Source organism: Nomascus leucogenys, unplaced genomic scaffold (assembly GCF_006542625.1).
Source record: "Nomascus leucogenys isolate Asia unplaced genomic scaffold, Asia_NLE_v1 001245F_45866_qpd_obj, whole genome shotgun sequence".
Lineage (NCBI taxonomy): Eukaryota > Metazoa > Chordata > Mammalia > Primates > Hylobatidae > Nomascus > Nomascus leucogenys.
Window position 1 is genome coordinate 1 of NW_022096483.1, and position 18,366 is coordinate 18,366.

The 18,366-nt window shown below is 44.1% G+C and overlaps 1 pseudogene; it reads right to left on the reverse strand.

Annotated features, from left to right (window-relative positions):
• Window positions 1-2,997: 2,997 nt before the first annotated feature.
• Window positions 2,998-6,402, reverse strand: LOC115833941 (annotated as a pseudogene).
• Window positions 6,403-18,366: the final 11,964 nt, after the last annotated feature.

An 18,366-nucleotide genomic window follows, 5' to 3' on the forward strand; every position in this document is an offset into this window, starting at 1 on the left:
ATAGCCCACATAGAAGGAATGTTATTCCAGGAAGATGGAAAAGGATGAGAAGCTGCTTTAAAAAATAATGCAACACTCATCAAATGGATAGGAGAAACAAAACAAACCATAAAAACATGCTCTCAAACCCGAAGGTGGGAATGAGCACGTTCTGTAACCCAACAGGGGCTCATGTCTATTTCATTACAAACAGAATCTAAGGTGGCTATGAAGTAATGGCCTACACTTATCAGCGCCCAGGCACAATCCAAACACCTGTGGAAAATATACAGCCACCCCCCGCCCCACAAACATATGGAAAATTTTGGATGGTAAATGTGACCTCAAACATTGTATTCTCAGAGCATAGGCACCAAAGTTAAATGAGGCTCAAAGGTACTCTGTGGTTCCACTGGCAGGCATTGTAAACAATACAGAAATACTCCCCTGGGGAAATAGGTGGACTATTTCAGCTCAGATAACACATGGCCTCCCTGCTCCCTTTCAGATTGTGAAAACAGAAAAGGGGAATGGTTATGCCCTCAGTCCACTTAGAACACTAATTTTCCCCAACTTAGCCCCTAATGTCCACTCCCATAGGACATAACATTTGTTATATGGGAAAGGGCCATTTTTGTGGGAAAGGACAACAAAAAGAAAGTATAGAATCGTATGACTTCTCCTTTAAAGAACATTGTTTTCTCTCCCAAATACATACCAGTATATAGTGCAATACAAGTCGTGTGAAAAATAGATGTGTCTACTGTTAACAAATCCTGTAACAATTTAGATATAGAACACCAGGCATTTCGTGCACTTGATTTATACCCTCATCAGGATGTAATACCGATGGAGATCAGTTGGCCCGAAGAAAACCAAGCTGTACCCTTACTACCTTGGGCACATGTTCTGAGGACCTCCTGAGGGCTGTGTCACAGGCCATGGTTAGTTATATTTAGCTCAGAATAAATCTCTTCAATATATTGCAGCGTTTCACTGCTTTACTCAACAAGGTGCTGGGGATTAGGGTAGAAATACACCGATGTGAAGGACGACACCATTTCTCAACTCACAGAAATAAAGGAAGAGCAAACACCTGGAGAAGGGGGAGGGGAACGGGGAGAGGAGGGGGAAGGGAAGGGGAGGGGAGGAGTGGAGGAGGAGGAGGAGGAGAAGGAAGAGGAGGAGGAGCAGCTGCTGAGCCTGGAGCTCCGGCCAGCCCCTGGGTGAGTCCTTGAGGTGGAAGAAGAGGGACTTGGTCCTGAGCCTGCCTCAGATCCACCCGCACCAGAACCCTAGAATCCCAGTTTCTGGATGCGACCCAGTCCCACCCAGGCCAGACACTCCTTTGACTCGGAGCTCGGGCCCTGCCTGGCCTCTGCTGCCACCTCTCATGACAGAGTCCGGGGCCCCCGCGCCGCCTCCGCATCAGCAGGGCTCTGGGAGGGCGGTGCCAAAGACGCCCAATGGGACTTCGCGTCCGAAGGGGGATCCCGACGCCCTAAGGGCTCAGAAAGTCGCCCGCCGCACTGGGGCGGCCATCTCCGGTCTGGCAGAGGAAGCGGCCTCTCCAGCGCCCAGACTCAAAACCTCCCCGAAGGCCCAGGCTGGTGAGGACGCCCTCGCTGGGCCTCTCATGTGGATGAAGGCTGCTTCCGCCCCAGCCGAGATGCAAAACTCTGAGGAGAATCAAACCTGAAAAGGTGTTTGTCCTCCTTCCCAGAGGGGAAAGGCAGCACCTGAAACCTCAGTAGAAGAGAAGGGGGGACACCCTTCCCAGGCCAGCAAGGCCAGAGTAGGAGAAAGCTGCACCCACCTCCAGGGGACATGTGAGGTTTTAGAGGCTCAAGCAAGTCAAGCAAACGCCCCTGTACTCCCCCCGGGGTCATGAGCACTCCCCACCTAGTGGGGTTGGGCTCAGGGAGGCCAGGACATTATCCCCGCATCTCCCCTGCCTCCAGGACCCAGGTTGACCAGGAAAACGTGGTGGTAGCTCCAGCTGGCCACGGACGCACAGGCTGGGACATGCAGGCCAACAAAGAGGTGCTGGGCCCTCAAGAGGACTGCTAGATTTCCTAGACACTGCAGAGACACAGGGACACCCAGGCAGGACAGGGAGAGCCTGGGAGCAGCTGTGAGCAAGCGCAGGTGCCCATCCCAACACACAGAGATAAGCTGTGTTCAATCACTTGCTAAGCCCAACCAATCCCAGGGCCCAGAGGTGCAAACGGTGACCCCCACTCAGGACTTGGAAGGAGGAGCACAGGAAAAGCCCCAAATTTGCCAAGAAAACTGTCAGAAACGTGGCAGTTATTTTATAAGTACATGAATAATAAACACAAACAATGGAAAACAAAACTAAACAAAGGCAAATGTGAATGGAAACGTGATGAGTGTGAGCAGGAGTGTGTCTCAGTTGGAAGCAAGCACAGCAGTCACCACTACTTCATTCAATCACGTCAAGATTTATTCAAAAGCATTGGCCTGGGGGAGTGTAGGGAACCTGGACTAAAACAAGGAATGGGGCACAGCTTGGAGAAAAAGGGGAGAGTCTCAGGGCAGAAATAGAGCACCGGCCTTAGGAATTATTTATTGTGGCATCAGACCAATGACTACAAGGACATCAGCATTCAAGGGTCAGTGTTAGCCCCGGGAGTGAGCAGCTGTCTTCAGATGAATTTTCAGGCCACGTCATGTTGGAAGCAGAACTCTCACATGGAGAAGTCAGGATTCGATTGAGTGTGGTTGGATGTATGTGGTCAAATAGGAAGAGAAAGCCTAAGGGACAGTGTGTGTGAAGTGAAATGTGAATGTTTTATTTGAACTCCCTGCGGTTCTCCCCCTCCTTGCAGCATCTGGGACCCTCCGCTGTTGAAGACAGTGGGTGATGATGGGAAACAGCAAAGGGGAAGCAAGCAGTCCTTGGAATTACTTTACCTCCACATTTTAGGGAATGCACTGACTAAGGACTTGGACAATCTCTGACCTATCAATGCAGGTGGTGGCTCTTGGGTTAAATCACTTCCTAAAGAGACATTTCCATGCACTGCTGGGAGGCCTATGGTGAACGCTGTGATAGATTTAGGGACCAAGACTTGGTGAAGGGGGCATAGGGCTGAGGGAGGAGGTGCACAGTAGCTCCATACCATGCAGGCTGAAACTGGAGTCGGCTGGTCTGGGGCGCCCCATGGGACTAGTTGTCGTTGGTAGGGGGCAGCTTTGGGGAAGGCTGCCAGACAGCATGGAATGCACAATGCGGTTAGTAGAAGAAAAGGGCTGATCCCAACTACGTGCTTTGCTAGGGATATCATCAAGGGCTGGTGATATAGGGGTGCTGCCTCCCCTTCTTCTGCAGGTGAAAGAGGCACATTCTCTCCTTTCATGTCTGAGATGTCTCCATCTTGAGCATGGCACTCCAAGGTGAAGTCATCAACAGAAGGCATGATGTACTGGATATGCACAGGGGGCTGCAGGCCATGTTGTGACCTCAGGATATGCCGGGAACAATCACAAGGACTGTGTTCTCCATGGTCAGCTGCAGCGCTGTCTCTGGGGCCAAGATGAGGACGCCCTCTTCCAGGCTCAGCCTCACCTCTGTCCCTTGTTCCAGGACTATGATGAGCTCCTCAGTGCTGGATTACTGCTGCTCTCGTGAAAAGATGGCCGTCAGTATTCTCCAAAAAGGCTGCAAATGATGCTCATGTGGAGGGAGTTGCCAGGAGCTTCACCCTCTACAACTTTAAAATACACTCCCTCCCAGAATTGGCTCTCATGCCGACCCACCTAAATGTACATCCACTGGATGTCCCTTGAGCCTGAAGATTGTGCAGCACTGTCCAATCTTTGCCGTGCAAGGACATACGAACTTACCTGGGGAGGTTTCAGGGACTGGCATGAATTCAGGTGTGGAGCGCCTGGAATTGAGGGTGTTTTTGTAATCTTTGCCATGCAATGACATAATAACTTACCTGAGGAGGTTCCAGGGACTGGCCTGAATTCAGTGCGGAGCTCCTGGAATTGAGGGTGTTTTTGCACCTGCAGAGAGATCACAGTGAGGGAGGTTAAGGCTCTTCCAGCAAGAGTCTCTTGGATTTCAGAATATGACCTTCGGAAATCCACAGCCCACCACAGGCCAGCCTCAGGACACCAGCCCCCATTAATCAAGCAAATGCCCAAACTCAGAATTAATCATTTTATGATTAAAAATTATTTGACAACATAAAAAAGTTGGATGGTATTGGGGAGAAAAGATGACCAGTAAATACCAAAATTGAATTAAATGGAAATTCTGTGAGGCTGCACCATTACTGAGCGTGCCGTCACTAACAGGCCCTTGAGCTCAGGACATCATTCTCTCCTTAGAAATTGTATAAATTTGTTTGTAGATTCTTTCCATTTAGCTGATATCCTCATCAGTCTTATTAGGTGAAGTATAGACCCTGTTTCCCTTGGATGCTCTTAAAAATAAATCTAATTACAAGATGTGTTTTTCAGAACCTTCCGCTGTAGTAAGAAATCATTTAAATAAGAAAAACAGGATGATTCCTTTAATTCTGCTAACGTCTTAAAAGCGCCCATGGCGGACCTTAGTGTCTTTATTCAGAGGTCTGTCTGCTTTGTGGTTTTTGGTCTTTTCTGAGGAGAACAGCAGACACTTTGCTGAAGATCAGATGTAGTTTGTTTGTTTGTTTTTCAGACGGAGTCGTGCTCTGTTGCCCAGGCTGGAGTGAGGTGGCACAATCTGGCTCACTACAACCTCCGCCTCCTGGGTTCAAGTGATTCTCCTGTCTCAGCCTCTCGAGTAGCTGGAATTACAGGTCTGCACCACCATGCCTGGCTAATTTTTGTATTTTGGTTAGAGACGGGGTTCCACCATGTTGACCAGGCTGGTCTCAAACTCCTGACCTCAAGTGATCTGCCCATCTCAGCCTCACAAAATGTTGGGATTACCAGCGTGAGTCATGGTGCCCGGCCAGATGTAGTTTTAAAATTGGGTTACTTGGCCAGGCACGGTGGCTCATGCCTATAATCCCAGCACTTTGGGAGGCTGAGGCAGGCGGATCAGGAGGTCTGGAGTTTGAGACCAGCCTGACCAACATAGTGAAACCCCATCTCAACTAAAAATACAAAAAAATTAGCTGGGCATGGTGGCGGGCACCTGCAATCCCAGCTATTCCGGAGGCTGAGGCAGGAGAATACCTTGAACCCGGGAGGGGGAGGTTGCAGTGAGCGAAGATCACAACATTGCACACCAGCCTGGTGACAGTGCGAGACTCTGTTTAGAAAAAAAAAAAAAATTGGGTTACTTCTCTACATTCTCTCCGTTTGTAGGGATCAGGTTGAGATATTCAAGAAACAGCTTACACTGAGGGTTCTGGAGTATGCATATTTTATGGTCAAGAAAGAGGCCCCTCATTGTGAGTTGCTGTGTGTCAATTCTAGCTGAAAACCTAGCAGAAGAATAAAAATATGGGGGACTTGCCAAATATTCTACCTTTATACTCGCTTTGACTATAGACAAAATGTGTTTTAACCAATAAATTAATAAGGTTACAGCTTAAAATCTCAGGATATATCCTGCAACACAGAATAGTGACTTACTTTTGAAGAAATATTTAAGCAATATATTTTCATTTGGGGTCCAAACTGTTGTTCACAAGTGTACCTCTTCCCTTTGCCTTTGTAATTAAAACCATTTTTTAAATCTGCAGTGCTATGATGAAAAGAAAGATGTGGCTCTGAATGCTTTATCGTCAACAACTGAATGTTGAATTAATGTCCCTCTCTTTCATTGTCTATTTTTCAATGACTTTAGCACTGTAGGAAAGATGAGCCCCTCACAATGTGGAAATGCACGGATGTAGAGCGCGGGTTTCCCTGCAAGGGCCCCTTTCCCACGGGCTGCACTGAAACTGTGTGGCCCTGCCCTGGCCCGACTCCTTCCTCTGCAGGGTCCCCGTATTATGTAGATTTTCCTCACAATTCTTCTTGTTTCTCCTCACAATCAATCCTCAATGAGGTCACAGGGAGGACATGTTACAGCCTGCTTCTATTATCTATCAGAAAGCCCTCCCCAACCCCAAATTTATACATTTGTAAAATAATGCTAAAATATCCCCACAGAAAATACAGAATAAAACACGTGGCAACAGCCCTGAAAATGAAGTCTTTATTGCTGTTTCAGAAAAATATCCGGGATACTCTGCAGCGAGTCTCCCTTCTCAGCAGTTAGGGTTGCGGACAGGAAGTTTTCCTCCTGATGGACACCGCCTGAGATGCCCCAAAGCCAGGGCGGCGCTTCCTCCCTGACCAGAGGAAAGGAAGCTCACGTGCTTCCTGGAGACCCAGCCCCGCCTCCGCAGGCAGAACGCGCATGCGCCCCGCAGGGCGGAACGGCCTGTTCCGGCGCCCTCTGCCGGCCATGGCGTTGCAGCGCAGGAGGCTTGGCTTTTACTGCTTAGCGATGGACCTAAGTCTCTGAATGGCTGAAATTCTGGTTTAGATTATTCAGTACCTTTCTTTTGGAGGATCAAATGAAAATAGAGCACGGTATCACTTGCTTTGATGGAAGATAATTGAAATAAAGAAGCAACGTCCAAGGACCATATACAAAAGGCGATTGATTCCCTGTATGTGGACGGAAGAGGAACTTGAATAAGAGAAGGGTTCTGTGATATTTTAATGCTGGAAACCTGCTGCCATGCATTTGTCAAATCCCATACAATTTTGCCGCATAAATAGTACATTTTAATGTGGCTCAAGACAACAGCTAATGTCATATACGATTTGGGGGAAAATTACATATTTAATAAAATAGGTTAAACTGTGAACAATAATGTGAGCCCCGCCTGGACCAGATTGCCTGCCAAGCAGATTGCCATCCTCATCCTCACACAGTACTTGACATAAATTCTGGCTTCAGTGTAGAATCACTTGTGGAGAATTTTTAGGGTGTACCACTTTCACCCATGAATTAGCCCATTTAATTGGCCTCAGTAAGGTCCATGGTTTCAGGATTTTGCAGGTTGCTAAAAGCTCAATGTCATCCCAATTTATTTCCTGGAACCATTTCTCCTTGAAGTTTACATTCAGTACTGAGATTTGCTGAAAGCCAATGCATTTCCAAGTTCTAGAGTCAAATCAGAGGACGCCTCCTTAGTCAGAACTTTTATTTTGCTTGTGGAAAAGTATACTGAATCAAAGATAAGAAGGGTTTGCATGGTGGCTGAGAGATTAAGGTGCTTTATCTGCTAGTCCACAGTAAGGGGAACACAACTGTGTCCTCTGTGTCATAACTCAGGACTCATGAATAAAACGTGGAGTGTCAGGAGATGAACTTCTACTCCCACTTAGGGGAGCTTCAAGGAGAACGTCCCAAGGGCTTTCTAAGGGAAAGAAGAGCAGGAATGCCTAATTCTCTGGCCCCAGGCAGTTGTTCATGAGCAGAGACAACGGCTGGGGTAATTCGATGGTTTATACTGGGTGTTTTTGATACTGCCCCCATTTCCCTGTTAAATCTGTGTAATGGATCACTGAGAAACCTGGCACCTGGGGCTGAAGATCCCTGTTGTGTCAACTCCAGGGATGGATCCAGAGAAGCGGTCTTGGTGGAAGTTGGAATGAAGGGAGTTTGGCTGTGGAAAGAAAAATAAAAGCTGTTGAAGATGGGGAAACGGGAAGAGAAGGATGAAATCACTACTCACATGCCAAGGATAGCTTATGCAAATCTATATGTCAGACCCGCATAAATAAAACTAGAACTTTAACAACATATTAGATTTTTCGGCAACAGGTTTTATTGTTTCAATATTTGCAAATATTTTTCTATTAAAAATAATAAAGTTGCTTACGTAATTTTTTATTCAAAATTGCCAGGTCACATAACTATTATACATTTACACTTCACATTTTTAATGAATAGATACATTCTCTAAATTATGAATTATTTGCTCAATTGTATGTTAGTTTTTTTTTATTCTCCATGACTCAGTTTTCTGACCTGAAATCTGCAGTATTTGGTAATCCACAAGATGATCGGTTGCCCTTATAAAGACTTTCCTTTCCTATTTCCTTCTCAAGAAGGTATTTTTTACTGAGTTTTTTTTGTAACATACCAAGGGTGGTATCTGGCTGAATGTTGGTTCACAGTGAGTAGAGACCAAGGCTTCTCTCAATCGGAGTCCCAAATTCCTTACAGAGCTAGGAATTCTCTACCCTGAAAGTCCTGTGTGTTTTAAGTTAGAGCTTTTGCAAACTATTTATTATATTGACAGTTTTCATTCTCATGTCATTTATATTCATTTATAGCACCAAGTGTCCCCTCCTAATTGGAGAGATAATTTTGTTCCGTACTTAGTATAAAAAGTCTTGACTCTCCCCCCATCAGGCTGCCTTGACATTCTGTACTTGGGACTTGGGGCAGGCAAGGTCAGTAGGACATGCCAGTAGAGAGTAACCACCACTAGGTTCACAAGAATGATGTGCTGTGACAAATTGTGATAGGGTTTTTCCTGCTCCTTCCCCTAAAGATTCTATACCATATTTCATGCTCTTCAGCAAGAGCAACTTCTTTCTCATGGTTTTAATCACAATAATCTAATTTCAAGCATTTAATTCCTTTTTTACAGAACAACTCATTGAATTTTCAAAAATATGAAATTAAGGATACCTACTTATTGGCTTGAAATAGCTCTGAGCAATTTAGTAATCATAAACAGAATGGCTCTGTTAGAACAAAATTCCTGATCACTTCAGCCCATCCTTGAAAATTTGCAGAGAGAGGTCAAGGTAACATACACTTCCCTGAAAACTGTACTTTACAGACCCAGTTAAAAGGCCATGTAAGGAAATAACAGAGACAGTAGAAGAATGGACTTACTGATTAAACTAGGTTTTGATTGTTAATATAAAAAAATCAATACCCTTTCCAAGAGCACATTGAAATAGCGTAAAATCCTTTACTGAGTACTAAAAGATATTTCCAAAACATAATAAAGGCTGAAAAACTAAAGCGTCCTTATCAACTGAATCTGAAACAAAATTAAAAGAGAATATAATAAAGACTTTTTTTAAGAAACCCTAATGAATTGGGGATCTATCTTTCCTTTACTCCTCTGCTGTGGTTGGTCAGAATCCCATTTCTGTTCTGTCCTCCACCTCTCTACTGATTCTCTTTGTCTATGTCATCTATCCGGCTATTTCTTGCCCACGTAACTTTCACTATTTTTTTCAACACCTTCTCCAAAGCTTCTAGAACTCTTTCACTATCACTGCTTTTCAAAATCCATCAGAGACAACTTCCCAATACTCAATTTTACCTTCTTTTTCAACCTCACTCTCCCTAGCTCCCTGGATCTCTGGTTCTCTTTTGGCCTCTCTTTTCTCCTTATCCCCTGGCTTCACATCTACATTCACAAGAAGAGAATGAAGAAGCCCCTTCCCAGTAAGAGCACACCTTACACTGGGACACCAAAATCTAAGCACACCCTGACAGGCACAGCAAGTGGAATGAGATCTGGGACAGAAGATCACAGGGCGTCACAGGACTGTGGCCGGTGATGTCCAAGCCGAGGGAGTTCAGGGGCCTTCCCGAGTCTGTGACTAAGGAAAGGCCTGAGGGCAGCAGGGCAGGGTCCCAAGAGACGCGAGGATGAAGGAGGGGTGCGGGCACGGTGGAGGGCCTTAGAAGACTACTGATGCCTAAGAAACCCCAAAGCCAGTGGGAGGTTGCGGCCTTCCTCCTCCTGGCGTTGCCCACAAAGGGCCGTGAGGGGTGAGAATCCACTTCCCAGTGGGGACTTAGACGGGGCACTGGGTAGGGAGGGGAGAGGGTGAAAAGACAAAAGACAGAAAAGCGTGGCGGGGCACCAACTTCCCAGCGTCTGACAGCGACGTAGGGCTACCGCGGCTGAGACACGTAGGTGCGGGGATTGTGACGTCGGCAGTGTCCCCAGACGCCAGATCCTAGCTGTGGAGGATGGTACACGGAGTCGTGAACAGAAAATATCAAAGCCCCCTCCAGGAAAGGGGCCTTTCATCCGGAAAATCTGCATCCGGGTCCGCCGGAACCTGCGGTCTCAGGATGGGGTAGTGGGCCAGAAAGAGGGTGGAACCGGTGGGGATCCTGCTCTGTCCCCAGGGCGTATCGGGATCTGTCCCCACTTCCGGACAGTGCAGCCTTGGTCTCTGCCTTTGGCACCACGCGAGTGTTTTATGTGCAGTGGGGCTAGGCTGCTTCCACCAGCTGCAAGTTGAATGTTTCGGATACTTTATGGTCAGGGTAGTCAGAGCACTTACAGTGGTTGATGACCCGGTTCATTCTGGACAAATTAAAAACAATTTAGGAGGCTGGGTGCGGTGGCTGGCACCTGGAATCCCAGCACTTTGGGAGGCTGAGGTGGGCGGAGTTTGAGACCAGCCTCGGCAACAGAGCGAGACCTTGTTTCTACAAAAATACAAAAACTTAGCCAGGTGTGGTGGTGGGTGCTTGTGGCCCCAGCTCCTCCAGAGGCTGAAGCATGAGAATCACTTGAGCCCAGGAGGTCGAGGCTGCAGTGAGCCGTGATGGGGCCACTGCACTCCAGGCGGAGCAACAGAACGAGACCCTGTCTCAAACAAAACAAAACAATAACAACAAAAGTTTATGGCAGAAGTTCTTCTTCCTCTCTAGCGTGAGTGGGTGGAGCTGCACGTCTTGAGTGGAGCAGGTGGTGGCGCCTTCACGACCCAGGGGCCCCTGGCTGGAGGTGGCTGGACCAGGACCCCCACCAGCCCAGTCAGAACGGGCCATTTATTGTCAGAATTACAACGTGAATTGCTACACTTGGCCGGTGGGGAGCGTGCAAATTCACACCAAGGATGAGGAATGTAGGTTCCTTTTCTATTCCTCATTCACCTGGGAGGAAGGGACAAAAGCAAGGGCTCTGTTCCAGGGACTTCTCGGGCCAGGACCTGAGCTGGACCCAGGAGGCCCGAATCATTGCTTTTAAGGAACAAAAGTTACTGTGTATATTAATAAATTCCTTTATCCATCTTTATATTTAATGTGTTCTTTTCACATTTCTTAAGATGAATCATAAATCTGAATTCCTTTGAGACAAACGTGGATGACATCCCCTAATTTTCTTAGGTAATCATTTTAGAATATATTGTAATTTCACATATTTCAGTGTTCTCAGAGCTATTTGAAAAAATATTTTTAATTTAAAATATGAGATAGTTTAATGTTTTGTTTTCTGTTTCAGAGTATTTTGTGTCAACTATGGATATTGAGGAATGTAAAATGCATATCTTTTAGGAAATACATGATTTTGTTCAGAACTAATGAAAAATTAAACGTTCAATATTTCCATGGACATTTACCAAGGGATGTCTATTGTCACACAAGAACATTTTTTAAAATAGCAAAACTGCATTTTCAATTTTCAATAGCCTCATTAATATCCTTAGTAAATGTTAAAGTGAAATATGTAAATTAGCATTTCATTTTCTGCATTTCCTGATTTTCCTTTTTCTTAAGTGCATGCTAGCTGGATTTTGGAAAGACCAAATCCCAACTGTTCACACTGCAAAGATTTCTCAAAGATTATTTCCAAATGAGGGTACCCTTCTGGTTTTCCCATAACTAATACCAGTTTCTTTAAATTTTAAGATTTTTTAAAAAAATATATCAATATTTTGATTCAAAATGGATTTAAAATTTGAATAGCTTCCCCTAGGTAATTGAACAGAAAGAACACTGGGATTCATCAGGGTACTTGGGGGATCAGCCCTGCTCACTGCTTCTCCAGATTTCCAGAGCTAAGTTTGTTTCCCCTAAGCTGAGCTCATACCTCCCATACCTGCTGGGAAGTGGACACAGATTAAGGAGCCAGGATTGCATGCAATTTCAGTTGAAGAAATTCATATACCTGAGCCCTCCCATTTAGTTTTTCTGCAGCTCCCTCTCTCTTCACATAGGAGCCAAGTAATATAGCTCTGCCTGTATGCACCGTTCAGACACTTTGACCTTCTCTACCAAATATTTTGTTTTTTGGTTTCTACAAAATAAGAGTTTGGGGAGTCTTCAGATAGACTGAGTTGATTCCTCTTGAGTCTGCATGGGACACACATTGTCTACATTTGGAAGATCCTTAGGAGAAACTAACCCACTAAATGAATGTCTGGGTAAATTAAGGTCTGCTCACTGTGTCTCTGATTCCTTGCCTAGAAAATGGATCTGATAAAAGCTGAGGAGTAGGCCGGGTGCGGTAGCTCACTCCTGTAATCCCAGCACTTTGGGAGGCCGAGGCGGGTGGATCACGAGGTCAGGAGATCGAGACCATCCTGGCTAACACAGTGAAACCCCGTCTGTACTAAAAATACAAAAAATTCACCGGGCGTAGTGGCAGACGCCTGTAGTCCCAGCTACTCGGGAGGCTGAGGCAGGAGAAGGGCGTGAACTGGGAGGCGGAGCTTGCAGTGAGCCAAGATTGCGCCACTGCACTCAAGCCTGGGTGACAGAGCAAGACTCTGTCTCAAGAAAAAAAAAAAAAACAGCTGAGGAGTGAAAAAAATGACAATGCATTGAAGCATAATTTTTAAAATTATGATTTATTATTACTATCTAAAACAAGATTTTCCTGTCCTACCTTGGAAAATTTCCTTAGCTTTTCCAGAAGAAACTACAACCCTACCAAAGCACAATGGTTGTAGGAAGGTTGTTTGACTGGGTCACTAACAAGTCCTGATGAGAAGATGGTCCATCTAAAATGCAATGCAGTGTATATAAGGCAACATGTGTCCACATCACTTCCTGGGCATAACTAGCCCTACCTCCTCAGAGGGGATCTGATCCTAATGCACATGCATTTCCTTGGACAAAGGCAGGGAGTCTGATTCAGAGCTGCTCCAAAACCTGTCCATGCAGAAGACTTTGTACCTGTAGTTCTTGTTCCTACCTTGAATGTGAAGGAGTACACTCAGTTTCAGAGTGAGGGTTTTGTTCTCTGTAAGTCCTATTTGAAAAGACCAGGGGTTGACACAAAAAAAAAACAAACGTACAGCCAAGGATTGGAATAAAGTCATAGGAACATAGTCAAGCCCAGAAGAGCAGCAGTATTGAAGAACAATGGGTTAGGTTGCTAAGATTGATGGTGATCGTTACAAGTCAGCCCCTGTTACACTGTTTGCCTTGGGTCCACAGAGCTTTGTCATAGCTCTCTCGTAAGTTTCTTAAAATCACTAAAGAGGATTGCTTGAACTCAGGTGTCTGAGAGCAGCCTGAGCAATATAGTGACACCTCATCTCTACTAAAATAAAAAAATTTAGCCAGATATGGTGGCATGTGCCTGTAATCCCAGCTATGATGGTGCCACTGCACTCCAGACTGGGCAACAGAATGAGACCCTGTCTCAAAAAAAAAAAAAAAAAAATCAGGAAAGTGCCCCATTTTCTACTACTCAGATCTTGTTCAGTTTCAGTGATGAAACAGAGGTGGATCCACACACCTGGAGCACCTCTTACTGCAGTTCATCTAAGTCAGCCTTTACCTAGCCTGCTCTGCAGTTCACACAGCCAGAAGGGCTTGTGCACGGGTTAGAGGACTACAGTTCTTTCTGTCATCGGTTTTCCTGGTTTCTCATACAGCCCCTTCTCCATGTATAGATACCGGAGATTTTGCCCAGTGGATTCCCTCAAGGTCTCAGTTTCATTAAACTTGTCAAGACTTCCACAGATTGTTTTGCCACCTAGTGAGACTTGTTTCAAAAAAAAGAAGTGAAATGGGAAAAAAATTAAGTGGCAAATGAGAATGATAATAGTCCTCACAGGTGAAGGTGTCCATAGAGACAGGAGATAGATGGCTTCATTTTGGTCAGCAGCTTACCTGGGCCAGTGGAATGTCTTTGTTTGGATAAAAAGGACCTTTCTACACCTCAATATAGACAACCAGGGACAGAAGTGCACCATATGAGCAGAATGGCTTTCGTAAGAGAACAGAGAGTCCTTAACATTTTTGGTTCAGTTCCCCAGAAGAATGAAAGTGAGCAGTTTTGAAAGGAAATAATTGTCAAATGGGAACATAACTACAAATATATTGGCAAAGGAAGTTTAGCAACAACACTCCTTCAGTTTCAGTTAAAGTGATTTACACTAAGTTGATAAACCAGTTGGTTTAAATGGTCACAGGACATTTTGTCTGTGAAACCTGTCTGCACCCCAATGACTCCAGTCATAATTAGTCTAGCTGCGCATGTTCTAAACTCCCGCAGGTCTCGGATCAGGCTGTAGAACTTAACACATGGAATGTTCGTTTGCTGTACATGTGTCTGTCTACCCAATAAAGTTTGAGCTTCTGTTCCTGAAGTTGAACAAGGTGAACCACTTGGTCATGCCCTCTCCATACCTCCTTTACAAATGGAAAAGTGCAACACAGTGATATGCCACTGGACATGAAGGCAGGAATCCTGGATTTGAGCCTGGATCTATTTCTGCAAATAACTGGAGGTGTGGGACAAAGATCAATGGATCTCAGATGCTTCTGTGTTCAGTGATCAACAGGTCTCAAATGTCATCGTGCAGGACACTTAGTTGGAAAAGTCATTTTACAAATTTAGATACTTAAGAGAACCCCATTTGAAAGTGTTAGAGTGGGGCGTAGAGCTCTAATTATAAGTATTCTAGGCTAGTTACACTGATTATAATTAACCAGTATAGTTCTGGAAACAGGGACTTAAGTGATCTCTAAGGCTACTTCTAGTTCTAATATTTGAGTGTTCTAAGGATTCGTAGACATCTGAATATAAATCTTAGACTAATTTTTATGGTTTGTCAATTCACATGGGTGTGTGTATGCTCATGTGAGTGCTCATACATCATGAAAAAGTAGAACTATTCCTTTACTTCATGCAAAGTTCAATCCACAAATTATAAGTAAATTTTAGATAATTGGTAGTGAGGATGAATTTGTTAACACCAAGTTTGACAGAGTAAGAGTAGAGGCTGAAGATAATAAGGCACTGATCTAGAACAACATCAGTGAGGAGAAAGAGGCAAGGAGATAATTGCATTAAGATTTACAGAGATTAATGGGCAATTTTTGCAGATTAACGTCATGAGTAAATTGTGTGATTTATTCAGAAAAATAAGCATTCCTGAGTAAACCTCTACTTATAACCTGAATGTCAAGTAAACGATAACAATATTTTCTAAGATTTAGAATATTAAATGAAGGCCAGATTTGGAAGCAAACCAATAAATTGCAATAAAGACGTTACCTTTGAAATGCCTATCAGAAATCCACTTAGAGTAGCTCAGTAAGCTTAAATTGGATACATAAGAAGTGGAAGGTTGAAAAGGCACAGAGATAACCACACGAAAGAGATATCACCTTTTAACATATAGGAACAAAGGAGTAAACGTACTCTCAGGGGCTAGCGCTCAAAATTATCTTACTTGTATGCAGCTAGAGTTTGAACCTATGAGGAGGAGACACAGTACCAGGTGCCCAGGTCTCTTAGTGGGTTACACCACATAAGTCATGCTTAAAATTTTAAGGGAGCAATGCTCAATGACTGATGCACAGGCAAATGAGGCAGAGGCACTTGATAGCCAGTGTTCAGACTTCTGAGGAGGAGACACGGTCCAACAGGTGCTTGGATAGACAAGGTGCATAGTAAAGCAGATTGTAGCTCAGCCGGTCCTCTTACAACCAAGGAGGTAGAGCTAGGATGCTGCTGGTCCTTTTCTGGCATATTTCTGGGGCTGCTGAGAAAGTGGAAAGAATATAAAGCCTGAAGCCTGGAGCCAACCATCTGCTGCTATTGGAATGCTGCTGAAAAAAACGGCATAGGAACAGATACCCTCACTCCTTGTCTTGTTTTCCACTCTCCTGCTAATACCTTTCATTAAAGGTGCTAACAAGAAGCTAACTGGCCAAGCAGTATGACACATGCAGTTTTCAGAGTCCCAGCACAGCACCACAGAGCAGAGTAAAGAAGTCGTAAAAGTAAAGAAGTAACACCATGTCATTAGTCCAAAAAGAATGGGAACCATGAGAATGGAGGAGATTGTTTGGAGATAACACGTATAATAAGAAGAGAATGAAACATAAGTGAAAGCAATCCTAGCCAAGAGAATATCAGGAAGAGTCAGCAAAGAAGACTGAGAATGTGTGGAGAAGACAAAGAGAAATGTCCAGCAGACAAACATTCTCACAGCCAGAAGAGAGAGAAATTAAGGTGCAGGAGATAGATCACCTTGTAAAATGTTTCAGAAAGGTCCTGAAAGATGAATACTGGCCATAGGTCATAGGAGTTGGCCCTGGTAATTTATTAAGAGAAAAACTACTATTAACTGACTAAGGAGGTACCTGGTACCTTTATAAAGAGAAATTCCAGTAGTACAATGACAGCTAAAATAATCTTCTTCTTCTTCTTCTTCTTCTTCTTCTTCTTCTTCTTCTTCTTCTTCTTCTTCTTCTTCCTTCTTCCTCTTCCTCTTCTTCTTCTTCTTTTCTTCTTCTTCTTCCTCTTCTTCTTTCTCTTCTTCTTCTTCTTCTTCTTCTTCTTCTTCTTCTTCTTCTTCTTCTTCTTCTTCCTCTTTCTTCTTCCTCTTTCTTCTTCTTCTTCCTCTTTCTTCTTCTCTTTATTCTTCTTCTTCTTCTTCTTCTTCTTCTTCTTCTTCTTCTCCTTCTTCTTCTTTTGAAACAGGGTCTCTTTTATTTTTTTGAGGCAGAGTCTCCCTCTGTCACTCAGGCTGGGGTGCAATGGCATGGTCAGGCTTACTGCAGCCTCAACTTCCAGGGCTCAACCCCCAAGCAATTGGGACTATGGGTGTGAGCCACTATAACTGGTTTCTTTTTTTTTTTTGAGATGTAGACTTGCTCTTGTCACCCAGGCTAGAGTGCAATGGCATGATCTTGGCTCACTGCAACCCCTGCCTCCTGAGTTCAAGTGATTCCCCTGTCTCAGACTCCCAAGTAGCTGGGATTACAGATGCATGCCACCACACCTGGCTAATTTTTGTATTTTTAGTAGAGACGGGGTTTCACCAGGTTGGTCAAGCTGGTCTCAAACTCCTGACCTCGTGATTTGCCCGCCTCGGCCCCCCAAAGTACTGGGATTACAGGCATGAGCCACTGTGCCCAGCCTAAATTTTTAATTTTTTGTAGAGATGGGATCTCCCTATGTTGCCCAGGCTGATCTCAAACTCCTGGGCTCAAAGGATCCTCCTGTTTTGGCCTCCAAAAGTGCTGAAATTGCAGGCATGAGCCTCCATGCCCGGCTTTAAGACATTTCTATAGGTTGAGAAGGAAATAGGGTATAAAAACACTGGAGACAGGAAGCGTATGCTATATTTCAAGTCATTTGACACTGACAGAGAAAGAAGAGGAAAAAGAAAAAATGAAGAAATGAAAAAGTCTAAACACACTTAGATTCTCAAAGACAGTTAGTTTTATCTGAGACAATGTTTAAGGAATTTCTAGGGAAAATGCAGAACAGAAAAATCCTCTGATTGAAACAGATAACTTTACACATTTTCCTCCAGCATAGTTTTCAGAATAAGAAAATTAGCACCATGAAGACAAGTGGCAATACCAGAAGATCTTTCAAAAACACATTTTATTTCTTATTTTAAAACATTTTACACATTGTCTTGTTCCAGATTTTTTTTTCTCTTTTATTTACTTCTCTAAAGGAAGCCAGCTTAATTGAAAAGAGAAGGACATTTCTAGAGCAGCACAGAGGGATTTTACTTCTTCTGTTCTGGGATGGTGTACTATAAGTCTTCTATGATGACATGGTCTGTGATATATGCTTTTTTCTGCTAGAAAGCTGGGACTCCAAATTTTGGCAAATTAGGGAAAAGGTAAGCCTCAGTTTGCCATTGTTATGCTCTGAAAGGGCAAGGATTGCAGGATTACAACAGAAATTTTAGAAAGCGTCTTTTTTTCTTTCTATTTTTTTTTTTCAGTTTGTTTCAATTTCTTCCTCCATTTAACTGTTCACCTGAACCCGCTGAGAAACGTTCCATTTTTAGGACTGCCTTTTGTTGTTCTATTATCTTCCAGCATGCTATTTTGTGGACATGCTAAGCAGACAAGTCCAGAAAGCCCGAAGTTGGAATATAAATGTGACTAAATCAGTAACTGTATAATCTTCTTGAGTCTCACTCTCCTCATTTGTAATAAGGGCATTGAATTCGATGACCTTTAGGGAACTTACTGTTTCAGAAACACATGATTTGATCAATTCTCATTGCAAATGGCCAAAATGAAGATGTTGCTCAATCTACAGCCAACTTGAATTTTGAGATGTGTGCATTTCATTCTAAAACTTGATGTTTTAGATGGAACAGGTAAATGAACAAGAATCTAAACAATTCCTACCTATAAAAGAGAGAAAGGAG